This window comes from Ixodes scapularis, unplaced genomic scaffold (assembly GCF_016920785.2).
Source record: "Ixodes scapularis isolate PalLabHiFi unplaced genomic scaffold, ASM1692078v2 PGA_scaffold13__105_contigs__length_92229423, whole genome shotgun sequence".
Lineage (NCBI taxonomy): Eukaryota > Metazoa > Arthropoda > Arachnida > Ixodida > Ixodidae > Ixodes > Ixodes scapularis.
This window is the reverse complement of record NW_024609839.1, coordinates 21,725,659-21,750,975: the sequence shown is the minus strand read 5'-3', so window position 1 is coordinate 21,750,975 and position 25,317 is coordinate 21,725,659. Positions and strand designations below refer to the sequence as shown.

Sequence of the window (25,317 nt, the reverse complement as noted above, 5' to 3'; positions counted from 1 at the left end):
GTTAATATAGGTTTCAATTTCATATTAATTATAAAATAGATTAAATATTTGGCATAGTTTGGTTGAGTATCCATATCACTCACAAAAGAGTTGGTCTATAGTTTAAATTAATGATTTAAATGGGCCAGTTGTGGTTCATTTTGTTAAAACATAAGGAATAAATTCAATCCCTTCAATCTTATTTTACCAGTCTTTCGGTAATTAAAAGGCCTATTGACCCGTGGTTTATTTTTTGAAAAATATTTAGCTTAAGGCTCGTCTCTAGGAAAAGCTTTTTTTTATTTTAACTCAAGTGAGCTAATATTATCACAATTCAAAATGTTAAATGGGTCGTCCTATGACACCTCTGCAGTAGATCGTGAGGCAACATGTTAAAAAACCAATTTGTGTGCTCTCTTCAAAAGCCATCAATGCCATCGTGATCCTCTGTAGAATGTTTCTGAGTTGAAAGCCGCACATAATAATGCGGATACCCAAATTTATTATTGATCTGGAACGTGTACTGTAACAATTTAAATTACATTTCAGATGGTCAAGAGATGCAGCTGATGTGAATGGAGAGTACAAACCCATAACAAATTCCTTCAGTAAGTAAAAAAGGATCGTGAATTTTGGCTAAGTACAGTCAGTGTTTTTAATTTTAAATGCGTGTTGTTTTAGGTTTTTATTATATAATAAATGTAAAAATAGGATATATTTTCAGCGTAATTTGGACCAATTATCATATGCTTTATGAACTTATAGCTTATAGTATAAATAAACAATCACAAACGTGCTTATGCAATAATAACAGTAACTAGTTGACGTTATCAAGTCTACCTTTCTAAATCACACGAAAGAGGTATTCTTTCGTAATTTGTTCTAGAATTAGGCACTATACCAACAACCGAAACATCGATAAGGTGGTTACGTTGCCTAAATCAGGAGGCGAATACGATGCATTCAATTACCGTCCGATTTATTTACTATCATTCTACTTGTATGTAAAACCCTTAAAGATATCATCTCCGCTCTCTTAGTAAGCTTCTTGGATTTCAGTCAATTTTACATCGCTTCAGCATAGGCTCCGAAAGGCAATATCATGTGAGATACAACTTCTCACCTTCACTCACAAACTTCATTGTTTCCTCAATTGTGTCTCTCATACTAACTGCCCGAGACTCACAGTTGAAAGCCTCAAGGTATCCGATGAAATATCACACATTCTACTAAATTATACAGACTGCCCCTAAACCCAGATCCTCCTGTACTCACTTGAATGTCTAACTTTTTCTAATTGTTTACATTTTGTAAATGCTAATAGTAGCAATATTTTTTGTCATTCTGGACTCTGGTGTACCGCAACGCTCAATAATGGTTTCTTTTGCATCAAATCGGTGTGAACAATCTAGTACCTAATATCTCCCTGTCAATTCGATTTTTTGCTAATGACAGTGTTATGAACCGGAATCTAACTCGACCGCTTGATATTTACCAACCTCGGACATACCTTCTTACGTTGTTCATTGCTGAGATTCTCGGATGATGAAATGAAATGCTGCTAAATATAAGCCTATAATTGTGTCCCGTTTTAACACTGCGCGTCCTACACATTACATTTATAAATATTCTGGCGTTTGTTTTCTCTCAAAAGTACCTTGGCATCGGTAAGGCCCCTAATTTATCCTGGAACTCTCATGTTGACTATGTTAACGACACTGCAAACCGCAGGCTTCGTTACCTAAAACTAGAGTAGCTTTAGATGCTTGCGATGCTGGTGTAGAGTAAGTCTTAAACTCTACACTTGCGTTCTAGAGTAAAGTCCTAAACACTACACTTGCGATGTAGAGTTTCACAATGTCCCACACTTTGGTTCTCCAAGCATAGAGAAAAGTGGCCGTCGCTCTTGCAGCACACGAGACGGGCTTGATCTCTTCGTCGATAAGATTGTTTGCTGACGACTGCGCTGTCTACCGAATAATATCTAGTGACTCCGATTCCCAACAATTGCAGCATGATTTGGATTCTCTCTCGCTATGGTGCGAGCTTTGGTTAATGGAACTTAACATTAAAAAATGTAAGCTAATATGCATAACCCGTAAAGCTACATTTACTGCTACTTATAATCTTAATAACACATCATTAGAACTTGTAGACTCCTACAAATATCTGGGTGTGATACCTAGCTCCGATATTTCCTGGAACCTGTATGTGACTTACGTGATTAATAACGCTAAACGTAACTCTTAAACATAACTTTTTTCTGGCCCTTTTTCGTTAAAACTATTTCTTTATAAAACATTAGTACGCTCTATGCTTGAATATGCAGCCTTCATCTGGGATCCCAGTACTACCCACCTTACTGACTCAATCAAATCTGTTCAGAATAAATCCGCACGTTTTACTTTGGCTAATTATAACCGGACCGAAGCGTGACATCAATGAAGGACATTTTACTTCTACCCAACCTCGCACATCGCCGCAGAATTACTCGCATTTGTCTTTTTCACAAAATATTCTACAACAACCCGGTTCACAGAATTCAACTATTTACCCCACCATCATTCCTTTCAGCTCGTCTAGATCAACAGCACAAAGTATGCGGTCCATCTTGCCGCTACAATAAATATTTTAACTCATTTATTCCGAGAGGCACAAAAGAATAGAATCAGTTACCTTCATCACATGCATCAATTGTTGATCCTGCTCTGTTTCATACCAGTGTTAGTGACCATATTTTCTCCATTATCTAAGTTGTGTTCTACTGTTGTTCTATGTTGTTTCTTTTGTTTATTTTTACCACTCTCCTCTGTAATTCCCCTGGCCCTGAGTACAAAATAAGTAAAACAAAACAAAATAAAATGACAAGCGAAGTCGCGCGCTTTCTACCTTGGCCTCGACAGCACAAAAGGTGTCGTCTACTCATGTTGTCTGTTATATCTCTGTTCTAAAACATGGCTAGAGTTATAAAACAACCAAACTGCACGGTATTTTGTTTATTCATCCAATGCTCAACGATTCATAAAGCTTCCAACTTGTTAGGTTTTAGTGTAAGATCTACTTTTTCGCAAGCACAAAACGGAAAACACGTAACGACCCAAGTTAACTTGTGTGCGGTACATACGCCAGCGGTGGCCTTGTCTTCCGGAAGCGTCCTCGCAATACATATTATGCTCCTACGGTCAGTGAAACCAACATGAAAAAAGCTTAGCTACTTGTACTACCTTCCCACTTGCTCGTTGACCCTGCTTCTTTCACATGCTTTACCGCATCACCAATTCGACTGCTCGTAACTTGTGCTTGCACCGTCTTATAACTCAGCTGGTCACAATCACACTTATAAACCTAACAGCAAATTGTTATACCATATTCCCGCCTCTTTTTTTGCAATTTCGGATGTATTTTAAACATGGCTACTAAAACTTGATTTAATTGCTGCTTCCTGTCTTCACTCCCCTTATCCCTGTAGTAGTGTTTGTTAAAGTAAAATATCTAAATAAATTGACTAAATTATCTGTGTTGTTTCTAATAATACTAGCTAAACGTTTAACCGCTACCAAAATAGATATGATTTTTTTTTGGTTGCATTTGTTCTCTTTTTTACTTCAAGTGTTATATGCTGGAGTGCTACAGGAGCCCCTCTACGCATACCAAATCCCAATGTAAGTATACCGAGTATGTTCCGCCTTCAAATCGTTCTGTGTTTTATCTACGATATTTGCAAGAGTGAAGACAACTACGGCCGGTGGGGTTATTTATTGTAGTGGTTAAAATGTGTAGAAGTTGATATCCTTGTAGTTCCTTCGTTCGTTTTATGCAGAGCATAATTCGAAATGTAGATCTAGTGATTATTTTTCCTCTCTGGACGTTTCTAGTTTCTTCTGATTTGAGTTCGACTATACTGTCGGAAAACATAATATTGCACCAAACACTTCTCATGTTACAGGATTATGAGAGTCTCATAGTCAGACACGCAGGTATAGAGAATAAGATAAAACGACGCCCTTCCTCAGAATGCAAGATTGTAATCAATTTTAAACTTCGTGCAAAAATATACTTCAAATGCTAGGATAGAATTGTACTTTTCAAAATACGAAAAATCTGCTTAATCAAACGTTATGTACCCTAGTAAAAACAACCCTTCATCCCATAAAGACCCCTCAGTGAACTAGACATAACCGCCCTTCAAATTTCTTCAGTCCTTCAAACCCCTTCATTCCTTCAAACCCTCAGCCCTTCAGACCCTTCGAACCCTTCAGACATTAAACCTTTCAAAACCTTTAGCCTTTCAACTCCTTAGACGCCCAAACAATTTTGAGCCATAAACCGAAAATGAAAGTGTTTAAAATGGCATTGGGAGTTTGTTTTTGACATTTACTTTTACATGCATGTTCAAACTCATAAATAAAAATAGAACCAACCTGGACTCCAACACGGGCGCAAGCAGCTGTAGGGAGAAGCTATCTGGACAAATCGCGGCAACCAAGATCTTTCTCGCCAAAAATGTCTTTCGAGGTGCTCACAATTCTGCTCGGTAAATTCCTATGATGTAAATAAATTAAACTTTTACAATTGAGAAGGTGCACTCACTTTCAGTAACATGTTTTACAAAAACCACAAACGTAAAGCCAACGCCCGCTGCCGTTTAAAAAATGCTGAGCACGGTCATGGTGCTGTGCCGGGTGCCGTCGTAACGGCGTCCCCGGTGTTTCTTTTCGCTCGATGGACGAGCTTTCGAAGCCATACTGCTCAATCGACACAAGAAACAGGGCACTGAAGAACCTCCTCCCTTATCCGCGCACTGAGCTGCTCTCGCAGATGGATCCCACATGTGGGACACCAAGCCGACTCTGAGCGAGCTTTTCTTACGGCCGTCCAATACAAAATAGAAAAGACGGCTTCTTCGACACGTATATTATGATGGGCCCGAGACGCGTTAAAAATATTTGAATGGGTCACGTTGCTTTCCGGTGAAAGATCCTGAGAGACCACAGAAACCTCTCGGAAAAATTTGACTTACCTCTATCCCTTCAAAAATGCTTAGAGCACATTTTCTTAGAACTATGACGTACCACTCAGTACCATCAGAAATTTTTGAAAGGTATATCAGGAACTCTTAGAAATCCTAGTTAGCCCCATAAACCTTCCTTTGTGCCAACTTTCATACTTTTGCCGTCTCGTGTTTCTTAAAACTGTTAGGTACTTTGTACGGGTATTTACCAGAAAGTAATGCCTCCTATTTTCTTTGGGGGGGGGGGGGGGGGGTAGGGAACTGTCACAGAAATTGGTAAAAATACACGAAATATTGCTTCACATTTCCGCTATACATTCTATTTTTACAGAAACTTCGCCCTGCTTTACGGCTTTACGCTGGCACAAACTAAGGGCATGCGTGTCTTCCCTGTACCAGCTTGTTTTATTTTTACATAGTCATGTCAGGACCCCACGAATCACATTCTTGTCGTTTCGAAACCTTCTTCCGACAAGACATCGTTTAGAGGGCCAAAAAGTTGCAAATCTGATAGATCAAGTAAGAACTATAGAAGGATGGGACAGTACAGTCCGAGCGTTTGTCTCCTGTGTTTTGAGGCTGGTGTTAGGGCGGGCATTGTCGTGGTGAATCAAAATGTCTCCTTGCTCGTGTTCAGCCGCACACGTCAGTAATTTCGCGGAATTGTGCCTTCTTTACTGCCTGAATGTTCTAAGGATAATATTTAAGCGTTGATGCGCTGATCTAGACAAATATCAATGACACGCAGCAGCGTGTCTGGTTAAGTCCCGGTGCCAGGACTTCTGACTGCGGTCAATATACAGTTTCGTTTCGTCAATCTTTAATCACTTAAGGGACACTGAAATAAAAAAAAAAAAACTTATTATGAAGTTTGTTTGGAACACGTATTTTGTTTTAATTATTATTTTTGCGTCAAACTTTTTACGGGTAATATTTAAAACGTCAGGCACTATTTGCTTTGAGGTAGCCCGCACCACGCCCATCAACGTAGCTAGCTACGTTCTATTTCTCGACTTTCATTGGTTGGAGAGATGATTCTCGTGTGGACTGTTCGTTGTAAAACTAATTCCCCCATGCCGCGATAGTCTTGCATTAGACGTTTTTATGCTTCAGAATCAAGCAGTAGATATATAGAATGTCAATATTGTTTTTAAAAAAATATCACGAGATTGTATTTTAGGATTTGGTTTCAAATGATATCATTCATGGCTGCCGGCGTTTGCAGCAAGCGGTTTCACGCACAAGCGTAGCTCGTTAAAGTCGCCCTGTTTTTATGACTGCGAATCGTTTCACGTTCACAAAGGTCCCAGGCAGCACAAAACGTCGTGGAAACGTCGAGAAAATGTCCCGGACGTCCGTGACGTCCCGCATGACTTCGATCACGTTTTTTCGATGTTGAGGTGACGTCCTTATATAACGTGTTTCATTAGAGTCCAATCAGTGACGTTGTGGCGACGTTGTATTTCAACTCAAACGTCGTCAACGTTCCCACGACGTCGATGCACGACGTTCTCACAACGTCCAACCCTCACGTTTCTTTGACGTTGAAATGAAGTTCATAAATGACGTTCCTTTGTCGTCCTGTCCGTGACGTGCTGGCGACGTCACGTTTCAACTTTAACGTCGTCATCGTCGCCACGACGTCAAGACAAGACGTTTTAGCAACGTCGAACACTCACGTTTCTTCGAAGTTAAAATAAAGTCCAGGATGACATTACATTATTACCCCGTCAGTGACGTTTCAGCGACGTCGCGTTCACACCTAAATGTCAGAAACGTCATACAAGACGTGCTGGCAACGTCGACCACTCACGTTTTGTTCGACGTTTTTAGATTTTGCAGCTCCATCTCCAGCCGCAGAATCACTGTGGTCAAGGTGACAGTGCTCAAGAGCCGCAAAAAAACTTGATTTTTGAGAGGTTGAGAAATTTAAATATTTATACATTAATTTGCGTATTTCAAAATGCTATGATTGCACATCGACGGCGCTAGGAAGGGCATTTACAAAACTCAATGTACACGGAAGAAAAAAATAATAATCTGAAAGCATGTTGGGAATATCATTTACTTTAGATGTGCTTGTTATAATTTTGGTTTGTTTAAAATATTTTTACGGGTTTAATTTGCGACTAGAACGGATCGAATTGTGTAATTCTTGCATTTTGTATCACTACTGCGTGGTACACGTTAAAGACCCCAGGCTAGCGGTTGTACTGCACTGGCTAAATTGCTCATCTACAGCGAGTGACTCGTCGCAGCTTCTAATGACTGACCAAGTACACGCTGTATAAATATCCCCATAACCCAATTTGCTTTTTGCACGCGCGTTGTCGTCTTCCATGGGTCCTGGGCCCTGGCACGCGCCTCAGGGGCGCCGCTACACTATCCCCTCTCCAGGTGATTTCAGGCCTGCATCCTTTCCTAGGAGCATCCATACTGCTCCGCGACCACCTGAGATTGTTTTAAGGTTCGTCAATTTTTCTTCGTATTTTGTAACCCATGCTCACCTGCGCACAACCAAAAAATTCGCATCAACATCACAGTTCATTCATAACACCAACTTCCAGCGCCTTAGCGTTTTCGGTAGATCGGGGCGCAAAGTCTTGTCACGTGACTGTCAGTACAGATCTATAAATAAAATGCCCGGCAATGACGAAATCTGGTGGATACTGTCAACGGTTTGTGGAAACCTGAATGGCCCAGATGACGGTCCAAAAAGCGTTGAAGTCCAGTCCGCACCTACGTGCCGGAAAAAAAAAACACAAAAAAGGAAGAAAAAAAGAAAAAAAAACAGCCGGCACGGCGCGAGAGAGAGGGGGAAAGGTAGGCAGAGGAGATGCCAGTGGCAGCCCCATAGAGCCCCATGCGATGCGTCGGGAAACTCGGCAAGAAGAGGGCGAGAGAAAAGTGGGGGAAGATAGCGACGGACGAACAATTGACAAGCGTAAGTTCCGGGTCGTTACCAAAATATTTCACTGAATGTTTTGTTCTTCGAATTCGCCCAGAGAGAACAGCTCTGGGATCGGTCCAGCTTTTTCCGAAAGCCAGTCACTAGCACCGGCCGTCGAGGCAGCTGCTCTGTCGGCGTGATTTTTTTTCGAGTCTGCATACAGTGTAAGTGCTGCGGTTGGATGGGTCGTTCAAGTCGCCCCTATGAAGAAGTCGGTGATCGCCAAAAACGCCGTCGTATTCAGTCACGACTCGAGGACCTTTTCACACGTTGAATCGTACTACTGCTCGGATCAAGGTGCCTGTGAGGATGTGAATGACGCCTCCCAGAAAAAAAGTGGCAGTGCACATAACGGCGCGTCAAGTCCAGTCTCCGATCAAGACCCTTCAGACGCCTCCGACGATCCCAATCAAGAACGCCCAGCGGACGGAATCCCCCTTCTAAAACCATTCCCGTGCACGCAGCGAGAGTACCAGCTATGTGCGATGGGGCGGCTAAAGCACGCGCGTCAGCACATTAATAATCAGAAGCAGAACGAGGTAAGCGGTGGAACATTCCGTGCTGCGTGACATCGTCTCTTGTTTATTTATTTACGTGAATTTGTTTGTTTTATATTTTTGAGGCTGGCACATCCAGGGACGTCTTTTGGAGGCGCTCCCTATTGCATCTCGTGTCTGAAAATGCTCAAATAAACAGTTCGTACCAAACCTGTGTTTTAGTTACTTCCTTCGTACTTGCATAATAGCAACTTGCCTTCGCAATAATACTAAAAAATTACTTTTTTTTAGTTTAGGGGGGGGGGGACACAACGTTTTCCCACGACGGCTAGGGAACGTAATTTGGAAAGGTTTCTCGACGTTCTGTGAACGTCGTTGGTAGTCCGAATGTGGTAAACAGACGTATCATAAACGTCGAGGGAGGACGCAGCGGCCCACTGAGACGTGCATGTGACGTGCAACAAACGTCATTTGGAACGTCCCCTCGACCTTCTGTGCACCTTTTCTCGCGGACATTTAAAGGTTTTATCGACGTCGAAGGAAGGTAACGTCCGGACCTTCGACGTTTTACGACGTCACGTTACAGACGTCTTCGACGTTTTTTCGACGTTTTCTTCACGTTTATGTGCTGCTTGGGGTGTCTAGCGGAGAATATCCTCATCCTCAACGGTCGTAGTTTGCCGGAAACAATTGTCGAGAGTGCACGCCTTCGGAAGCGCTGTACGGGTCCTTGTTTTCGTAGCGGGACTGGAATAAGCCTAGCGTCCCACGTGAACTAATTTGCTTGACCTACATTGATTTGTTCATTTACGCGTCTTCAAGCTGAATAAATGAGTCGGTTCCTGTGAAAGCAGCACCTTTACTCTGGAAATTGTCCAACCGTCGTGATTGCGACCAGGTGCCGATGTAGGTGTTTCCAGAACGAAAGGGGGAGGAGGGGCAGATCACCATTTCAAATATTTGTGAACCTCCCTCCCCCGCCCCCCTTCCCGCCGTCTTTTCCGCGCCCTCAACTTTAACACATGCTGAATTCAATGTGGTGGGGAGGAGTCAAGTCCTTCGGACCTCCCATCTGAATCCACCACTGATTGCGATCATGGCTTCAGCAATAAGAGGTAACCCAGTTGCACAGGAAAGAATTCGAGAACCATATCGCGGTAAGAAGTCGGGTGTTCGAGCCGCATCATATTTTTCCATGTATGTTTCCGCCATTTCGCTGCAGAATGCCTGTTGCACTCAAGTTTTGGGCAGTCCATCTGGCTTGCTGGGCGAGTATTTTTAGATCGCGTTTTAATTGTTCGTCATGACACTCACCCACCTTTCTCGTGAACGCTATGCCAGGAGCAGTCACAGACACTGGTACAACAGAGGTGGGGTGAATTACTGATATTGGTTCCGGGGGGGGGTGAAGGGGGGGTTGTAATTCAGGCGACGGGAGGGACCTTGAGAGAAAGTCGCGGCGGACGGTGCAAAGGAGGTTATGCCGGCTGTCGCCGCCGTGTCACATGGTGCCGCCTAAACTAAAAGGACCTCAAAGCGGCAACTAATTGTTTCCCATAAAGTGAGATCACAGGACATTTAAATAATCCGTGAGGTGTGCCCGGTGCCCATCGTCGAAGCCAAATAGCGATTTCCAGTGATCAAAGGTGCTCCCGCATTCTTCAGAAAAATGTAAGAGAAGAAAACACGAGCGAAGAGGTTTTGGAGGTGGCGACAGCCCCCTTCCCCCATTTCGCCCCTCTGCCTCCTGTAAACGTCACTGCGGTATGCAAGAAAACATATATAACCAAAAAGGTGAGAGAACTGCATATTTATTTTGCTTTTGGTCTTAAATTATTTCGGTCGCTTTTTACAGCCCATCGACAGATGCTGACATACACGTGTACTAGACCGCGGATCTTGAGTAATGAAAGGTTAGCACGCTGTTTCATAATCACGCCTTAGGTGCGTCACAGACTGCGTTAGAGGGGCGCGTAATAGCGGACGGACGCAAGCAATGGCGAACGTGGACGCGCCGCTTTCATGGCCGAATGTTACGGGCGTTCCAGTGGTGGTAGTAGAGTGTGTTTTGATATCAGACGACGCCGTACACTGCTCCGCATGAAGGTACGTAGAAGAGGAGGCGACACACCAGCTCAAGCCTGCCAGACGAGAAAATCCTAAGCGAAGCGGGAAGTAAAGGTCGCGGCCGGTGGGAGCGCCCTCAATGGTGACCAAGTCCATCCAAAAGTTCAAGGGTGCCCGAGTCAGTCCAGTAGCGTCGTTTAGTTTTCGACATCTTTGAAGGCGGGTTCCCCCGACCCGGAAGTCTCCCCCGGCCTCACCCCTTTTGGGCACCATGTCGCCTACAGAAGCTTCCTGGCCCCATTCTGCCCTGTGTCTCCCCGCACGACTAGCAGCCGGTGTCAGACGGCAAATCAGACGCACCAGATGGCGCGACAGGGAAACATTAGGCTTGCGAACGTGTTTAGCCTAGCAGCCAAGCCAATTCAATAGTAATGGGTGGGGCCACCGTTCTGTGGGCGGGGCAAGGACATTTAAATACCAGTGGACCCGACATGACGTCATGCCTACTGACGCCGGAAAAAGAACTCAATCTCAGACTCCCTTGCGCATCGACCAGCTCCCCTCCAAGCTCCAATAGTCTGCTCGCCGCTCGGTCGGCTACGTTAGGCTTAAGGGCGACTAAAACACTTGCGTTGAGCCCGACCGAGTGCGACTCAATCGACTCGGGTCGTTAATAACTTTTACGAGTTGATATGGCAGCAAGGTTTTCAGCCGCTTATAATCACCCCGTTGCCGTAGCAACCTGTAAAAGGATTAGCGTCGCAAGCCGTTGCAGTCGCACTCGGTCGTTCTCACGTATGTGTGTGAACCGGCCTTCGGGCTACGTCTCTTCTGCGCTTCCGGTCTGCTTCATCTACCCGCTGTCTCGGCTGGCTTTAAATACGATCGGCGCACCAAAAGAAGTTTCGATGAGCACGCGCATTCTCATCACGACGGAGGGAAAATAACACCCGAGGGCTTGTACGATCTTTCTCAACTTGGTGCCATTCTCAGGGTTCCTGCGTACGTCTGAAAATGCTCGTTTTCCGAAGCCGCGCGAGCTATGACGACTCGCTCTAGAGAACGCTCCCGACGCCGTGTTGAAAGCCTCCGCCATACGCCGGCTTCCTACTGGACAGGAAACTGTTAGGCTCCAAACCTCAGTGGACGCTGCCATGTAAATATGAGGCAAGCAACCACTATGCAAATTCAATACCATGGCAACGCGGTTGTTTTCCCCCTATTTAGATGGCGGCGTCCGTTAAATTAGTTTCCTAATCATTATGTGAGCACTCCAAACTGCGGTTTAAGATGGGGGACTTAGTAGAAGAAAAAAGTTACAGGAAAAATCCGAGAGACTGAGGGGACATTTCGTGGCCCCGCCTACTTCCCTCACACTTCGCTCTAAATATGGAGAATACGGACGGCTCATCCTACCCATCATAACCTCCTTGGGTCGGGACCTAGAGTGGGCGGTGAACTCCGCCTAAATTGCTTCTAGCGTCGAAAATATAAATTTTAACGCTTTTTTCATTTTGTTTCTGTCGCTCCTGAATCATCTTGAAGTTTCAATCCCAGTTTCATGGTTTAGACATCATGACCCAAATGCACCAGCATGCCTATACGTTGGCTATTTTTCATAAATAATTCGCAAGATTTTTTCCTTCGAGATAAGTGTGAACGAATTACATTCCTTATTTACATAGGTCTTTAGAAATGTTTTTCTCTTTTTTTTTTTTGGGGGGGGGGATCAGTTTAGTGCTTAAATTTTCTTACCCTGCGTCTAACCGTGTGTAGATTGACCAGACAACTACCAAACACAGCATGCAAAACAGTAGACCATTTTTTGGCACAGAGAACTTTTTCGCAGCTCGTTGTTTGCAGCATATCCCAAATCCTCTGCGCAACGACTCTTGAATTGCTAACTTCTTTGAAAAACAAAAACATCAATATGTCAACCTGAAAACGTTTAGGTTACCGATATCATTTTAGACGAAAAAAATAAGGGGGGCGTTACTTTCCGAGGAACCAAGGACTTCTTTTGCTTAAAATAATGGTATGGTCTTTATATAATATCAAGAGAGCTGACATCACTCTTCAAAGAACTTTAAAACGTTTGATTAAGCGTATTTTGTTTTAATAATTCTTCACCACTTTTTGAGTTACATCAGTTTACACTGATATCGAGAACATCTTGTCGAGTAAGATATTAGAGCTTAAACTTGTAAAAAAAAACATAGAGTAAATAGTGAACATCATATTTATTAACGTGCATGTTCAAACAAAAGCATGTATAAGCTACCAAAATATTTGCTGGTTTAGTCATGCAGTTATTCTGCTTCCATACAAATTGACATAAAAACAAGTCCTTAAAAATTTGAAACATGTAATACTTGCGACATTCTGTGACAAGGATTTGCGTTATTTATAAGGTCGTTGGTTTATTTTTAATGTGGCTCACCTGCACTTAATATCCGCGGTTGAAGCAATAATTGTTCAGAGGCGAAACGCACTACTTTCTATAGGCTGCTATGCATTCATACTAGGCTTTTAAGCCAAATTGGAAGCCGTCTTGAAGATTTCAGTTCCCATAATAAAGTTTTTTATGTATCACAGCAGGTAAAAACCCATGATGACCGTGTAGAGTCACAGCTTTTAATACCTGACTCACACAAAAAAGAAATACTTCGCGCTCTGAATGAAAACAATGGGCGCGCCACAGAACCGAGCACAGCGAGCGAGAGTTGCTCGTTCAGACTCTCGCTCTGGCTCGCGCAGTGGATCTCGGGAGCCGGTGCGACAACAATAAAAAAGAAGAAGAGATGCCTTTCGCCTAAGCTCCGGGCCGGACGTCTCAAATTCTTTTCCGGCATTTTCGAACACCGCCGACAAATTGGTGACCCGGACGTCCGACCAACATGGACCGGAACACAGGCAGCTCATCCAACGGCGATGGAACCTTTTCCGCCACCCAGCTCCGCCTTCCAGCTTTTTGGGCGAAGAATCCTCGGGCCTGGTTTTCGCAAGTGGAAGCCCAGTTCCACTTGCGCCGCATAACGACACAGGAATCCCGCTACTATCATGTGGTTTCTGCCCTACCCCCCGAAGTGGCCGATGAGCTGGATGATGTCCTGGCGCTCCCACCTCCGGAGAACGCCTATGACCACATCAAGGAAACCATCCTCGCCAGGAAGACAGCATCCAAGGCATCGCGGATACAACAGCTCCTTACCACCGAAGAGCTAGGCGACCGGCGACCCTCCCAGTTGCTTCACCGCATGCGCAAACTTCTAGGTGAGCAAGCTCCCGATCAGAACCTCCCAATTCTACGGGAACTGTTCCTTCAACGCTTGCCTCAAGGGGCCCGCATGACCCTTGCACTAGCTACGGACCTACCACTAGATCGCCTCGCCGACATGGCGGACCGCGTTGCCGAATATGCTGCGCCAACCATTTCAAGCGTCACGGACCACGACCACCAGAGCTGCTCCATCCGAGCCCTTGAGGCCCGCGTCGACGCTCTGACAACCGCCATCGAAAAACTCAGCACAACGCGTAGACACCCACATCGTCCGCCACGTCGTAGTCCGTCTCGACGCCGCAGTTCTCCTCGACGACGCGATTCTTCGCAACAACGCGCTAGGGATTCCTGCTGGTACTACCAGAAATTTGGTAACCGAGCTTTGAAGTTCCAACAACCATGCAATTGGCAGGGAAACGCCCCGGCCAGTCACTAGAGGCGGCGAGTGACGTTGGCCCAACAGCAAGCCGTCTCTCTTTCATCACCGAGAAAATCTCAGGAATACGCTTGCTAGTTGACACCGGAGCGGAAATGTCCATCCTTCCGCCAACGCCAGCTCAAAAACGATTACCCGGCCGCCATCTAGTTGCAGCAAATGGCTCAAACATCCCTACCTACGGAATGCGCTCTGTGACTTTGGACTTGGGGCTACGCAGAATGTTTCGGTGGATCTTCACCATCGCCGACGTTACGTACCCTCTCCTAGGTTCAGACTTCTTGTCGCACTTCGACCTAGACGTCAGCGTGCACCACCGATGTCTCATTGACAACAAGACTCGTCTCGTTGTAAATGGCGTAGCCACAAACCAGACTTCCCTTGGGATCAAAAACATCCTCCCAGCTTCAGGATTTACAGACATCCTCGGCGCATTCCAGAAATTACCAAGACCTCCAACATGGCAAAGCCACCGCCACATGGGGTGACGCACCACATCATCACCTCTGGCCCGCCTACCTTTGCACGCCCTCGACGCCTATCTGGCGAACGCCTCAGGGTAGCCCGCCAAGAATTCGAGCATATGCTCGAGTTAGGCATCATCCGGCCATCCAACAGCGCTTGGGCAACGCCTCTACACATGGTGCCCAAGAAAGATCTGGGCGACTGGAGACCCTGTGGGGATTACCGGGCACTCAACTCACAAAACCAACCTGACCGGTACCCTTTACCCCATATCCATGACTTTACTGAACATCTTGCTGGAACGTCCATCTACAGCAAGATTGATTTAGTCAAGGCCTACCATCACATTCCAATCCAACCAGAGGACATCCCGAAGACGGCCATCACTACTTCCTTCGGCCTATTCGAGTACATCCGGATGCCTTTTGGATTGCGAAATTCCGCCGAGACATTTCAGAGGTTCATCCACGAAGTTCTATCTGGGTTACCTTTCGTTGTTGCTTACGTGGATGACCTGCTTGTGGCGAGCAAGTCACACGAAGAACACAGCACACACCTGCGCTTGCTCTTCGAACGACTCCGCGACTACGGTCTTACCATTAATGTGACAAAGTGCGTTTTTGGCGTGACATCCTTAGATTTTCTAGGGCACCGCATAACAACCATGGGCATCGAACCCCTTCATTCCAAGGTGCAAGTCATTCGTGACTACACACAACCGCAATCTCTACGCAAGCTGCGGGAGTTCCTAGGGCTCATCAACTTTCACAGGCGCTTCATTCCACACTGCGCTCAAACCATCAAGCCCCTTACCGACTTGCACCGCGGCCCCAAGAAATCTTCGACGCCAATACCATGGACGCCAGATGCGGAGGTTGCCTTCACCGCGGTCAAGAATGCCCTGGCTGAGGCCACACTCCTTGTGCACCCCATGCCAAACGCACCAACGCGTGTCATGGTCGACGCGTCCGATGTCGCTGTAGGAGGAGTGCTTCAGCAATACGGCGATCATCAGTGGCTCCCACTGGGTGTCTTTTCCCAAAAACTCAACCCAGCCGAAACACGGTACAGCACGTTTGGACGAGAGCTATTCGCAATCTCCGCGACCCTCCGCCACTTCCGGTACTTCTTAGAAGGCCGAGCTTTCCACGTCCTCACCGACCACACGCCACTGATCTACGCATTCCTCGGCAATCACCACTCCTACTCCACCAGAGAAATTCGTCACCTGGCCTACATATCGGAATTCACTACCGATCTCCGCCATGTCGCTGGATCCCAAAACATGCCAGCAGATGCACTTTCCCGCATTGACGCCATCTCCTCATCTCCTGTTGTCAATTTCACGGAATTGGCCTTGGCACAACAGGAAGACAGCGAGCTACAAGATCTACGGGTATCTTCCACATCCCTTCAACTACAGCCCGTCAGATTACCACTGGCCACCTGCGAAATTATCTGCGATGTATCTACCTCCACACCACGACCCTACATTCCAGAAAAATTTCGGCAAGCCATCTTCCACACTATCCATGACCTAAATCATCCCGGTATCCGTGCTACGCAGCGTCTCGTTACGTCACGGTACGTCTGGCCCCGAATGAACTCTGACATCCGTCTGTGGACTTAAACATGCAACAAATGTCAACGATCTAAAGTGTTTCGCCACACACAAAAAGGACGCATTTCGCCCACCAGACGCCAGGTTCGATCATGTACACATTGACATAGTGGGACCCCTACCATCATCAAACGGATTTCGATACATACTAACATATGTGGACAGATTCATGCGACGGCCAGAGGCCGTTCCGCTCGCCGACATCACAGCGGAAACAGCCGCTCACGCCTTCATCTCCATCTGGATCGCGCGTTTCGGCTGTCCATCGACCATTACAACCGACCGAGGCCGGCGATTCCAATGCGCCTTCTTCACAGCCCTCACGAAGATATTGGGTGTCAGGCACGTGCACACAGCAGCCTATCATCCCGCTGCCAATGGCATGGTGGAAAGGCTGCATCGACAGCCCAAAGCAGCGCTAATGACAAAAGAAGATCGAACCCATTGGGTTAATCACCTTCCTCTTGTCCTTCTCGGAATTCGTGCCACTTTGAAAGCCGACATCGACTGCACCTCAGCTGAACTCGTTTATGGAACCACACTTCGATTACCTGGAGAATTTTTAACCTGCATACCCTCTGAACCAACGGACATCCCATCATACCTTCAGGACATGAAGACATTTTTCAATTACCTGCGTCCAGTCTCATCTAGACACTCAAACTCTCGGCACCTATTTATTAGTGACGATCTCAATACATGCAAACATGTATTCGTAAGAAGAGACGCCGTACGACCACCTCTCACGCCACCGTATGATGGTCCATTTGAGGTACTTTCGCGAACGGACAAGACCTGCACCATCGACATCAACGGGCGCCACGACGTCATCACGCTGGACAGAGTCAAGCCAGCATACTTGGCCTCTACTGTTACAGCCCCCGTCATTATGCCCGTTCCACCACCTAGTGCGACAAACACCACCACCACCTCCCGTCCTCCGCACCCGCCGAACAAAATCGTTACGTGGAGCTCAACAAAACTTTCTGCTCGACGCCACTAGGGGGGGGATTCTGTAGAGTCACAGCTTTTAATAAATGACTCACACAAAAAGAAATACTTCGCGCTCTGAATGAAAACGATGGGCGCGCCACAGAACCGAGCACAGTGAGCGCGAGTTGCTCGTTCAAACTCTCGCTCTGGCTCGCGCAGTGGATCTCGGGAGCCGGTGCGACAACAATAAAAAAGAAGAGATGCCTTTCGCCTAAGCTTCGGGCCGGACGTCTCAAATTCTTTTCCGGAATTTTCGAACACCGCGCCGACAACAGCATAGATCTTGTGGCGCGCGACTACTTACAAAAAACGATATAGAAAAGGGTCCCGCGATGGGAAGTCAAACAGGAAGAAAGAACGACAACCCTGAACCACGCCAGTGGCTTCTGGCACACTATATAAACAGTAAAACCCATATTTTCCTAAAACCAGCACTCGATGTTCATCACGCAACAAGCCGTAGTGCAGCAATATACAAATTTTCAATTTTGTCTTCTCTGCGTTTGTTGTCACTGAAGAGGAATTACGTGGTAAATAATTTCAAATAATAACCATCAGAAGCAGTTCAGAAGGAATTGTTTAACAACTCTATTTAATATTTCTTGTTTATAGAAAGTATGTGTTCCAGGCTTAAGTAATGTCTTGGAATTGGTTGTATAGTATTGTTTTTCAAGAATCTTGCGAGATTAGGTCGCACAATTTTGAAGAGAATTGTTGGACAAATTGAAACTTTAATCTGTGCAGTGCTGCCAGCCTGGGAAGTTCAGGGTTTTTTGGAGGCCACGAGCTCACACATGGCTTTGACAGTAAAGGTAACGTGAGGTTTTAATATTTTTCGAAAGGGGAACCATGTTTGTCTTTTTTAGCTGTGTCAATTAATTAAAAATATAGCTTTGTTAAGAGTGATAGCACCAGTGTGCAATAAAATAAAAAAAAACTATTATTAGATTCTACACTTTTTTTACTGGAAGACCAGATAAATTACCAGGTGTCGACAAGGCGGTCACTCGCAGTAGCGCAGGACGAGCGGAGAGAACACGATGTCCTCTTTTATCTATTTAAGGCCAATAATCTGCTCATAGTTAGTAGATTTAAGATTAAAATGAAGTCATATTCCGTTTCATATGAGGCTGAATTATCCTAGATATTTAGCTTAACTAGTTATTTTTATTTAATTTTTTTATTTTATTGTATACGAAAATCAAAGAGTTCAGGAGTGTCTGGTTCGAACCGCATACGATAGATACTTTAATCGTCGTTATTATAAATACGAATCTCTACTTAAATATCTTAACTTGCGAGAGCTAAGTAAAGGGCGTACCATTCGTGATTTGTCGTTTTTACATAAAGTCATCGGTGGTAGAATTGATTGTATTCACTCTAATTATCTGTGAACTTTCATGTACCGTTTTGTACTAGTAGATTTCTTTTTGCGATTTTACCCAAATACATCATACTATGCCGCGCCAATGCCTAGGATCCAGCACCTTTATAACGAGCTTTCTGTTCCTCATCTTGACATCTACGCAGATACGTCTTATAGTGTGAAATTTTATTTGCGTTAGTACTATTGTGTTTTCTTTTGATTTTAGCGCTTTGTGTTAACTGTAGCGTCTTCCTATATGTGTGTATTGCGTTTGTTAATTTCTTTTGGCTACCATTGATTAACCTGTGCCTCAACCTGTGCCTCAAAAGACAGATGCATCTTTAATGCGATGGTTATTTTGTTTATAGTGTACCAATAAGTAGGCTTTCGTGGCCGGTTTTGGACGCCACCAGAAAATAAAGTAGTAATATTAATATTTCACAAACACAGTACAGTTCATTAAAATTTATTTTAAATTGCCACCTATAAATTTCAGCCTAAAAGTGAAGAAAACTATATAAGTTTTTACTTTTTCACAGGCAGGGAATTCGATGCCACTGGGAAACTGTCAAAATGGTGGACTCCACAAGATATAGCGGAATTTACAAAAAACGCCCAGTGCTTTGTGAGCCAATATTCAGATATATATGATGCAGAAGCCGAAGAACGAGTACGTAACTTTTCTTTACGTGTTATTGCCTCCTAGCAAAAAATCTGCATGTTGTTCATTACGTTTAATCTCTTGACAGAAAACCTATTTCACTCCGTGGCGTCACCTACCACAGCCAGATGCATAGCGTTCCTTTTCATCACATTATCTTTCTTTGAGAAGGCTGCATTTCCCTCAGCAGCCCATATCGAGTGTTGTTGAGGAAAATACATGAAAGAAGGCACGGGACGGGACAAAAGGCACATGCGCAATTACAATATCCATGAAAATATGCAAACAGATAAATATGACGAGAAAGACCATTGTTTGAATATTGTTTAACAGCAATTTTTTTTAAGACAATTAAAGTTTAGGTAGTCCAGACCTGGTGCATTGTGGGCACTTAAGAGAGAATCGTAAACGGCACGCCTTGGAAAATGCCTACTTCATTAGCACTAAAATGATAGCAAAATAAAAACAAAATGATAATTAACACAATATATCATCCACAAAATACGCCAGGTCTTGTCAAATTTAACGATCTGGACAAGAACAAATCCTTGTACAGCCCGCAACTATATAGATAAGACCGCATAAGACTATGGCTTTTTTAAACATGCACGGTCTGCGAGCTATACCGTAATGTATTTTCACTGGAGCTTGTTTCTTTGAGTTAACTGACCTCCTGCCGAGGGGCCTTTGCAGCAGAGCCCAAGCAAATTAAGTCATGAACAAAATGTAAGGGCGCAAACGACCTGGTGTACATCGCACGTGGTTGAAAAAACCCCGAGACTGTGGGTAAACGACACAACACTAAAAAGTCTCTAGTTATTAGAGACTTTTTAGTGTTGTGTCGTTTACCCGCAGTCTCGGTTTTTTTTTTTCAACCATTAACACTCATGTTTATGTTGTGAGTTGCAAACTTAAATCAAGACACAATTTTAAAAATGTGTTTTGTGACTATTTTTAAGAACCAGTTTTATTGTATTTTGAATATTCATCACTTTAACGTAGACATGTTTTACGTACCTACACTTCACGTAGGTACACAGTACTTTGATATATGATCAAAGTATTTTTTAATTTCCTTGTATAGCTCAGTGGAACAAGAACTGAGGTGGAGAATATTGCTGACAATGGCGCGATCAGTGCTATTCTATTGGTATTTATATAACTTCATTTCTCTATTGTCTCTGCACTGTTTTTACTGTGTTAGGGTTGCTTCTAAGACGGAATATTCTACAGTAATGTTTCGAGGTGGGCTAGTCGGCAGTGCATGGTAAACATTATTAAAATAAAGCAAAAAACACAAAGACGAGTAGAAGAAGGGACACAGAAACAGCGCTGTGTCTCTGTCCCTTTTTCTACTATTCCTTGTGTTTTTGCGCTGTTTTAATTATATGAAATGTTCTCTGCGCTGTAGATTCTGATATCGAGAACTCTGCTCGAAGATTGTCAGTGAGAAAACTTTGTTGCAATAAAACATTTTACTGCCTTCGGACTACACAAAAAACGAGCTGAACAAAGGAAAACAATGATGTGGAAAGTAACATCCGAATATTTTTGGCGTCAGTATGTGTGAAGTAGAGTGTTTTTCTTAAAACTAATATGGTGCAGGGTTCCCCCATTTCAAGAAGCTATTGTGACTTTATATATTGTGTTACTAAACATCTTGGTAAAATTAACGCAAAGACAAGAGATGGAGAAAGTAGAGACAGGATAGAGAGCTACTTACAACTGGCGTTTAATAGTTTGAGAAAAAGACAAAAAATAAGGACTGATATTTAAGAGAGAAAGACAAATAAAAACATAAGCACTTTTCAGTGAAAAAGAAAGATAAAACACGATGAAACAAAGACGAAAAACAAAACTGTGCTCGAACTTGTAGTGTTTTTAATGGTTATGCATTTTAAATATAAAGAGTGCGACGCCGTGTTTAATCTATTCTGCCATTTTAGATTTTATCTGTATTGTGACGCCGGGAAGAAATAGGGCTTCGTTACACCGTTCAAAATGTTTAAGGTCATCCAGATTGTGTGAAACCTCAAAGCTTGAGCATTGGTATAACGTTACCACATGCTGGCAAGGAAAGCAACACCTGACCGTTGAAAAGGATAGTAAAAGTTTGACATTAAAAATCAAGTCATTCAGTATGTCGCTCTAAATTGAAAGATGGGCTTTAAACTGTAGCATAAAGTAATGTGATGTTATGCTCCAGAAAACGAAGTAAAGAAATCATTTTATCAGTACTTCTAAGCATTGGGTTGATGTGCGTCTTTTTGTGTCATAACTAGGGTTCAGTGTCTTTATGATTTATTTGTATTCAACAAATTCGGTGTTTTTCCTGTCAATTGTTCGTGTCGGAGAGGAAATTGATGTTTATCGGGCCTTATGTTGAAGAAGCAGGACATGGGCGAAAGAGTCCGCAACCTCCAGAGAACATGCTCACGTTCAAAATATCTAAAAGACGTCCCGTTAGAAATTTAAACAAAAATTAGATAAGAATTCTGATCTACGAAAAAAGAATTATCCTCGCGGACAGTCGACTATGGCTGTGGGCAAGATAACACACAAATAAAATCATAGTTGTAGATCTTTTTTCCCACGAAGCTTGCGTTTTTCTCCGTGAAAAAAGTGCAGTTCAGGATTTTTCGGTTTTCCCCAATATTGAGAAAAACCAGCTTGGGGTTTAGGTTTCGGGGCTTGTCTGTAGTTACCCAAAACAAGGAACCCTAATCATAACGAAAAAGAAACTGAAGAAAGTAAGCGGTCCGGCATGTTTGGTACCTTTGAATATTTTCTTTTGTATAGGTAATAAATCGAAAGCCTTCGAGGACTATACAACAAAACACCACTTCACACTCTATATCCATCAGCTCTAATACCCTGCCTGTCATGAAGTTAATCAGAGTGCAATTCAAGCGTAAAACTTCAAAAGCATATTTACTTAATTTATAACCACAGACCACAAATACTCTGGATTGGTTCACCTTGAGCTTATATCACCCTCAAGATAGTCAGCATCGGTGTGGCACAAATAGTATACACTCATATGTATACAGGGATTAATGTAATGAAACTAAATTTCGGATCAGGTATACTACCATCAATCGTAACAATCTCAAATCATTCTTCTCAAAATAAAAGTTGTGTCTCGCCATGCTTTGTGCTTAAACAATTAAAGTCACCCTTTCTGCAGTTTTATAAAAGGATATATTGGCTGCAAGCTGCAGCAGAATCTTGCAATTTTTACCCTTTTTCATATAGCCCAGGAAAGCGGACCGCACACACATTTCAAAATGTTGAAGAATGTGGTACCTCGCGCAGTTTTTCTAGAAACAGTATGAGTACCCTGCTCTATAAAACACTAAATATAGTTTTGATGAACTAGTACTTCATTCATCGCAAAAGTATATACCAAAACAACATGACATACCTTTTTGTTAACTTTCTTAAGTGAATTATAACCTGATGCACCTAAACCATTTTCCGCGAGGCCTGTGCTTGCTCTGCATGCCCCAGTCGTGTTGTTATGTTTCTGATATTCCGGCTTTTAGAAACCCGTAACTGAAGGCCTTACTTTTATCACAATTAAATTACTCAGACTGAATACCACATTGATTTTCTATTTTCCTTATTGATTTAGGCTCTCGGCAAAATATTAGAAACAACGCCCAGAGCGGACGTTAAACTCCCAGGACATGAGAATCGTTCTCCCCAGGAACTGTTGTTCCTTGCATATGCAAATGTGAGTAAGAGGCTGAATCACTAAATTTATCGGACTCAATATATTTTTAGAGAATCCGTTGTTTCAACCCTGAATATTATTTGTATTTATGTTTGTCAAATATTTTGTATATGTATGTGGTGTCAAACTTTCTTTTTGCTTTATTTACAGTAGTGTTAATTTTCTTATGTTGCATCGGAAGTGTGTTTTAAAGAAAATACGACAAAGAAAATCAATAACCGCACTGGAACCAACCACCACAAATACAGTCATCATCCGGGCGACCTCCCAGTTATACATGAGCGAACACAAAATCACCCCACAAACATTGTTTTAAGAAAGCTAGGACGGTAAAAGATTACACGACAGAAAGGTCGCCACCCAAATTATACCACTCCTCTATAGACTATGTGCTAAATTGTTCGAACGTTTGTCAGCACTCTGCGCTGCCATGTTCATTACGTCCAGATTCCTCTGCTGTTTGTCAATTTCGTAGTGTCGTCGGTAACAATCGAGGCCTAGCGCTCGCCGTCAACGATTTTCACCGTTACCTGCGAGCTGAACGTTACTCTTGTTTTACGCGCTTCTTGCACATGTACATGCTGGTGACCCCGCCGGGCGATGGTTTCTCGCCGCAACCAACATGGCAGCCGTACACTTCAGTTGTAAATTTGGCTTTGAGTGTCGGCAAAGCCACCGGCGCGGAGCCTGGTTTTCGAAAGCACTTTTTCTGCGCGAGTGATTGTTCGAGCGAAGAATTCTTTGGAACTACGCTTTTGCGCCGTGGCCTTCGCCAGCGCCGAAGCCAACTGATGAGATGGAGCACATCCTTCGGCGCCTCACTAGATGGCGTTGTATGGCTTGCATATGGTCTATTGTATTTATCCTAAATGACCATTTAAAATAATTAAGAAGTACTCAAATTAATTGAGCTTTGGACAGTAGTACTTGACTCAAACCGTAGCATTACAAACCTTTTTGTATCATGAGCAGCGGTAAGTGGCATCATAGAGATATTTTATAAAGGCGCCTTCTGGTATCTTCAAAGTGAAAGCCGGCGCTTCTCTAATAGACTTGGGTACTTTGGGGATATCTCTCCAACCAAAATTGCGCATGCTTTCATGAGGGATCCTGGAAATTCTTTCTCGTAATCTAGAGAGTCCGCAATGCGTTCTCTTTTCGCCGATGTGTGAAACTTCTGTTCCCTTTATAAGTATTTTTTGAGACAGTCTCTAACAGTTCTTACCAAATGTTTACTAAAACCTTCACGTTGCAAACCCGAAAAGGTTTACGAACAATGAAATCTGTGTATATTTAATTTCAAACGAATAGATTTTAGAAACTTGCTTTAAAACAAATTAATACAAAACGGCATATTCAAGCTTGAACGATTGTACAGTATTGAACGAAATTAGTGTAAAATATGAATTCCAAACACATTAAAAAACTTTTTGACGAAGGGTTGCTATAATTTGCGCTTTGTGAAATAAAAAAGGAAGAAATTTTTATACCTCGTTTTGCTATTACGATGTACAAATATAAACTCACTTTTGAGATGCCTTTGAACCTTCAATATTCAGTAATGGGAAGCTTATTTATGACGGCATAAAACAAAAGATGAAGACGTTTAAAGACCTTATTGAATATGCAAGAATAAATCCAGTTTAAGCATGTGTTGAGCATATTTGTTTTCACGTATATCACGCACATTCACACAGTTTATTCAAGCATCGGAGAATCACTGCTCACATGTTTTGAAACCTAAAAACATAACTTCTTCATTGCCAGGTTTCTCTTACTTATTTGCACATCAATATTTATGCAACAATGATTACGAGTATGCTTTTTTTGTGTTATATCGGAATAGTTTTATGTGATAAACTTAAATCTTAGCCAATTGTAACAAAAAATGCTAAAGAAGTGAGCCTGTACTCTCCATGGCACTGTTAGTTTGAACAAATCATAGCCATTTTCCTCCTTTTTTTATCAGTATTGAAGGACTCTCATTAGAACTTAATACCGATGAAAAGTGCTTAGCTGGGCTACTAACCTACGTGGTAAATTTTGATTCCCGCCAGTGTACTTTCCAAATTAAATGCAAAAAGCACCGAAGTCGTGTTCACGCTAACAGTATCGTGTAGTCGACACACGTCAGGAGGCTTCAATCGCGTTAAATAAAATATATATATATTTTTTTAGATTAGAAAGTGTCATACGAATGCGAATCAAAATAACTTGATGATGTTGATCTGTCTAGAAGCTCCAGCTAACGCATA

General features: G+C 43.3%; 1 pseudogene; it reads left to right on the top strand.

Annotated features, from left to right (window-relative positions):
- The window catches only part of LOC115332165, a 128,028-nt pseudogene that overhangs the window by 98,287 nt on the left and 4,424 nt on the right, over positions 1 to 25,317 (top strand).